This window comes from Sturnira hondurensis, unplaced genomic scaffold (genome assembly GCF_014824575.4).
Source record: "Sturnira hondurensis isolate 20B ecotype Veracruz unplaced genomic scaffold, ASM1482457v3 Scaffold0000648, whole genome shotgun sequence".
In the NCBI taxonomy this organism is placed as follows: domain Eukaryota; kingdom Metazoa; phylum Chordata; class Mammalia; order Chiroptera; family Phyllostomidae; genus Sturnira; species Sturnira hondurensis.
Genome location: NW_028073279.1, coordinates 934,652 through 941,023, shown reverse-complemented (window position 1 = coordinate 941,023; position 6,372 = coordinate 934,652). Strand labels below are relative to the sequence as shown.

General features: G+C 38.5%; 1 pseudogene; it reads right to left on the bottom strand.

The window, feature by feature from the left end:
• Positions 1-1,309: 1,309 nt before the first annotated feature.
• Positions 1,310-5,398, bottom strand: LOC118985383 (60S ribosomal protein L7-like; annotated as a pseudogene).
• Between the last annotated feature and the right edge of the window lie 974 nt (positions 5,399-6,372).

The following is a 6,372-nucleotide window of genomic DNA, read 5'->3' as shown; positions in this document are numbered from 1 at the left end:
GGTTGGGTTTGAGGCACCACAGGCCACCCAAGGAAACGCCAGCTGCATCGCATTTGGAGCTGTCCTATCATAGTCTGGAAAAATGTTCCAATCTTTAAAATATGTCTAGACCACTTTATTTCATTCCTATGTGATTCTTAGGTGAAGTGGGGGATGGGGTGGAGAAAAATGGGTAAGATGGGGTTAGCAAATGAGCACTCTCCATGCAAAGTCTTTTCTGAAAAGAACCCTTCAATCTGTAATGAAGCTGATTTACAGTTTACAAACCCGACGCTGTTGATCGCGTGTACGTCCTGCACCAGTCTGCGGTAGGGAGTTTTATGCACTGCTTACAAATAAGAGGCCTGCAAAAGGTCCTCCTCGATCTCAGGGACTCAGCAACAGCTCCAGGCGTGTATCTTACAGTGGCCCCTCTTTCCCATAGGCGTGCCCGTCCTTTCAATCCCCAGCACCCCCATGATCCTCAGGGCTTCAGGCTCTAGTGTGTTGCCATGAGCGTGGGTCCGTTCTCCCCAGCAGAACCACCCTCAATGTCAGATACATCCATTCTCCACCATCTCTTCTGAAAACTTACCTGCATTCACTTCTGATCCTACTAGATATACAGTTACCATTTCTGTTTAGGGGCAAAAAATAATGGTCTTGGCCAAAACTACCACAGAACCCTAAAACCATATAATCTTGGATTTTTGAGGAAGAGGATCTCAAAGGTTATTTTACAAATAAGGAAGCCACGTTCTCAGAGAAGCTGTCTAATTTCCCCAAAGTCATACAGCTACCTAATAACTTAGCGGGGACTAACATCTACCTTTCTCAGTTCTGAACCCATTGTCTTTAATTTTTGGCCCTGAACTGCTTAACGTTTCAGCCTTCCAAGGAAATATTATCATTTAGATATAGGGTTTTGAATTCCTTAATCAAATGAATGAGACGGGGAATGTAGGCTCTGATACCCACTCTAAAGATGTAATGTAAGCAGTCCTCTGAGGATTGTCTTTCTAAAACAAGCCTCGACGCTCCACAGCTTATTTAACGGAATTGGTTTAAATCTCTGCTAATTTGTGGCTGGCAATGCCACCCCCTAAGCATGGGAGGTGGGACTGCAGGAGTTTCTTCTAGGAATACTGGCAAGAGCCCTTCCCCTGAAAAGCAGTGAAGAAACAGTGACTCTGGCCTTCGGTTAAATGGGTCACATAATGGAGGAGGGAGACAGCCTAGGTGTCCCCTTGGCCATCCATTAACACACAGGAGTGCTTGAGTGCAGGGGCGTGTCATTAGGGCAAATGGACTTTGTGCGGGATTAATGCTGTTAACACTGCTGCCTGCTGATAGTAAGAGAAGGCAATCTCGACCGGTTAAACAGCTCAGCACCTGGGCAGTTGAACTGCCCACAGTCAGCAAAGACTGGCACGGTATCAAGAATGAGCTTTGAAGGAATTCTGAGCCAGAGGGATATCATAAAGAAAGGCATGCAGAGATACCTTTAAAGGAAGAAAAAAAGACGGGAGAACTAACCAAATTAACATGTTTAGCTATCTTGGAAAACTTGGGAGTACTGTGGAGTGACTGATTTGGTACTGAGGAAAGTCTTAAATGCAGATGTGAATTAGTGTGGCCTTTTCAATACTCCTATTTAATAATTTGCCAACGTCACCTTGTTTGGGGTTTCAGATAGTTTTTATTATTTTTTAATCCTCAACCAAGGGTATATTTATTGATTTTTTTTTTTAGAGAAAAAGGAAAGAAGAGAGAGTGAGAGAAACATTGAGGTAAGAGCAAAACATCAATTGTTTGCCTCCAATATGCACCCTGACCAAGGATCAAATTGCAACCTAAGAATGTGCCCTGAGCAGGAGGAATCAAACCCATAAGCCTTTGGTGTATAGGACAACAATCCAACCAACTGAGCCATCTGGCCAGGGCTCAAGCAGTTTTTAAGTGGCATTTTTTCCCCTGAAATATCTCTGTGTACCACTCTTAGGAATATATTCATAAAATATATCCGTAGCTTTCTAACAGGATGGTATACCAGCACAGACTGAGCTCCTTTCCCCTAAATCGACCCTGGAGAAACTACAGACAGCAGAGAGAAACACACAGGTCTGAATAACTAATATAAAAACAATGAGGACATTTGGAAAGAGAAAGCTATGAAAGCCAGTGTATACAGTGGCAGCAGTCTGGGGCAAAAACTACTGTGTCTCAACATTAAGAACTAGTTTAATGAGAGCTTCCAAATTTCCCTCTAATCTTGGAATGCTCATCACCTGTCCCGTCACCAAAGAATCCACAATAACAGTCCAGGTCACTGCTGTGGGTTAATACCAGGGCAGGATAAAAGTTCTTCTGGGGTGAAACTATATTCCCACCAACTGGTCACACGCCATGAATCACTCCTCTGCTTCTTCTCTATTAACCCCCAGAGCTGGTGAATTATTATATGAAGGGATTGCCTCTGTCCAGGAATACAAAGAAGAGGCATGGTGGAGTTCCAGTTAACCAAGCAGCTCTATACAATTAGGTCTTAGTACAGGTGTTTATGATAAATTTAAATTTAGCACTACTTAAATAACAGAGATTCTCTTGCTAGTTTTAATTTTTTTTAAAGATTTAATAACATGCTGTTTACAAGAAATACCATTAAAACAAGAGGATATATAAATGCTGGGAAAAGGTAATCTGGCAATTACTCAAAATTCCAAAGAAAACTGGATTTGCACTCTTAACATATGACAAGATTAATATCCCTGGAGACAAAAAAAAATCCTGACTAACAAAAAGGGATATTATATAAACCTTGATAAAGGAAATAATAGAGCAAGATTTAGTCAGCATGAACATAAATGCACCTAAAGATATAGGTGGATAGCTCTGTAGGGAAAAACAGGTAAATCAAAAATTGTAATTGGAGACTTTAACACACACCTTCTGAAACTGATAGACCAAGAGAATAGTATTAACTTCTAGCTTCTTAATTGTATTGCAATAAAACTAGAAGTTAATAAAATTTTCAATTTCAAATATCTTATATCCACAAAATATGTACTGAACAGCTTTGGAAATGACAAGAGAACTGACCATGTATTTAGAATTGAATGATGAAATTTATAGTATATGTCAAAATTTGGGAAGGACATCTGAAGCAATGTTTATGGAGAAACATAAGTGTGAGTATATTTCTTAGGGCACAAGAAATATTGAAGGAAAATACAGCTAAGTAGAAAAAAGTTAGAGAGATAAAATCCTGAAAAAAGAAAAAATAATAAAAGAAAATAAGCAGAATTTAAGTAAATAGAAACTTTAAAAAATAGAATTGGAACACAAAAAGTTCATTATTTTAAAAGATTATATTAAATAAACTTCCAGCAGGACTAATAATAAAAAGATAAAAAGATGTAAATAAATAATATACAGTAGAAAAAGGACAAATAACTAAAAACACAACATAGACTTTTAATAACAATGAAATAGTATTATGAAAAATTATACTAAAGTACATTTGAAAATCTCAAGGAAATGGATGAACTTATAAAAATATAAAATGCAAAACTATACATGAAAATAAATACAAAAGGTGAGTAGACGGATTGACATTAGAGAAATTTAAGTGGTGAGTAAAGACTTCAAAATAATCTCAGACCCATATTGTTTTACAGTTGAGCTCTGCCAAATTTTCAAAGATTATTTAATCTCCCAAATTGGAAGAGAAAGAAGACTGGCCAGTTCATTTTATAATGCTAGTATAATCTTTATTCAAAAACTAGGTAAGGATAACATAAGAAAAGAAACATCGTTTCACTGAGCAGAATAAATGCATGAATCCAACACTCTTTGTTTCTAAGTATGCACAGTGTCAGCACTATCAGATAGAATTTATTCCAGGAATGGAATTATGTTTAACATGAGAAAAATCCTTCAATGATATATACCACATTAATAGACTAACAAAAAAGACAGATTTTTTTCACTTTCAAAGCAGTCGCTGTTTATTAACTGAACAAACAACAAAAATAACCATGGTAGAAACCTTAGTTCATCCTTATAATAAGCCTGTTGCTCTGGTGTTCCCTGTTACCAGCATCACCAAACGCTGCCTCAGTTTCCTCTCCCTGCCCCCAAAGCTTGGTGGGAATTCAATGACAGGTGAGACCCCTCACAGCGGGGGGCAACCTAAGCCAGACTTGATCACTTGGGAGGCCTTCATGGAAGGACTGGGGGGGGCGCTGCAACAAGGAGCAATGGACTCTCACCCCCCCAAGCTTTGACATAGCCCAAGCCCCCATGTTCTCTGGGAGAAGTGTTTCCTGGCCCTAATACCCTTAAGCTTGAATACCTGTTGGGGAGAGGTGCAGCTCCTTGCCTTGGGAGAGCGTGTCCTGGGGGAAAATCTGGCATCACAAAGACTTCCTGATAAACCTGTGAAATCTACTCTGCTAAGAGTGCTTTCATATGTTAAGGGTTTGAGCAAGAAACCATAAAACTCTGTTCCTGACAGACTCTGACTCAGATTAAGCCCTCAGATTTCTTTGAAATGTTATCTACTGTTTGATCCTCGAAGCCCTGCATTCCTGTGTATTACAACCCAATAGAAGCCCCTAGAGGAGTGGGCTCAACCCCTTTTTCCCCTGAGAAACTGGCCACTGCTCACGGCCTTTTTCCTCTGGGAAAATGGCCACCTCTCCTCCCCAAGCAGATCACATCATGTCTCAGTCATGATTATTCTCATCCGTGGTGGCTGGGGGGACTTGCGGGGAAAGTCACCCCCACACCACAGGACGTTGTTTGCTTCTTTGAAGCATTGTCTGACAGTGTAGAAATGATCAGATCCTCCATGCAGATGATGCCATATTTAACAAGAGATTGAGTAATCAATGTGTTTTCTGTCAGAGCAATTTGTTTTCTGTTGATTTTGCCATTACCGTGCTCGTAGATCAGTTCATTTACTGACATCAGGATTGGGTACCCCCTCGAGTATATTGTTCCGAAATCCTCAGCACAATAATCAAAGCCTTGTTGAGCTTAATGAACGTGCCACTGAAGATCTGGCGAAGGAGAAGAAGCTGCAGCACCTTTAGACTTTTGGGCTCACACCACTGATGCCTCTGATCCTGATTACAGGTGCCAATTTGGGTTCTGCAGGCACATAGAATTGGCCAGCATTTCTTGACATCTCAGCCACTCAAATCTCGGTTCTGTACATCTGCCTACATTCCTTTTGATAGTGCTTAGCCTTTTCATAGATAAGCTTCCTTCTTGCCTTTCAAAGTACCTTTTGCGCAAACTTCTTTCTCATCTGATACTTGATCTTCAGCTCTGTGAAATTCTTTTACTTTTTCTTAAGGGTTTCTGTCACCCTTAAGAAAGTAGAGAACTTCTTCTTCTCTTGTGCACCCTCCATGGTCCCAACCAGAAGAGAGCAAACATCATAGATTTTGAAATAAATACAGAAAAATGATAAGTATCAACATCTTAAAATAGGAAGTAGCAGAAACTTCCTTAACCAGGTGAAGCTTACATACACATAATCTTTCAACTTTCTCTGCTATCGTTTAACATAGTACATAGTGAAACATTAAAAAAGAAGAAATAAAACTCTTGTTATTTAAACATTTTCTACTTATAATAATGATATTATTAATTATATAATAATATATATTATTATATCATATAATGATATTATAATTAACCACATATATAATGATATTAACTATAAAAACATTTCAGCAAGGTTGACAGATTCAAATTCAACCCAAACAAAATCAATAGTATATATATGAACAACAAACAACTAGAAAATATAATAAAATCAAGACACAATTCATAATAAAAGTAACCAAAAGTATAAAATGTCCATGTATTTAAAAGCATCCAAAGTTCTATAGATAAATTTTAAGTACTGAAACCACAAAAGACTTGAGAGCTGTTCCATACACATGTAAGATAGTCTATACACTTGCGATTCCAGTAAAAATTTCAAGTAGATTTTTTAAGGTAAAACTTATTTTTAAATCATTTTCAAGGAATAAAACTCTGTCACTAGTTCAGGGAAACGTTAAAAAAGAAGAGTAAATTTTAAAGACAGTATAGTATAGTGTAGTATAATATAGTATAGTATGAAACATGTAGATTAATGAAATACAACAGAAAATTCAAGGTAGACGCATGCAAATGCAAGAACATTATATACAATAAAGTTGGCCCTACAAACTGTGGTGATAGAAATGCACGGCTCAGAGTTTCTTTCGCAGAAACGGTTGGTTAATGGTCCCTCTGCACCCAGGACCACAGTCACGACAAAGCCACTCTGGGAACACCCTGGGGGACTAATCCAGGCCCATTCCGCAACATGTGATACACCTGTGAAAGGCAACT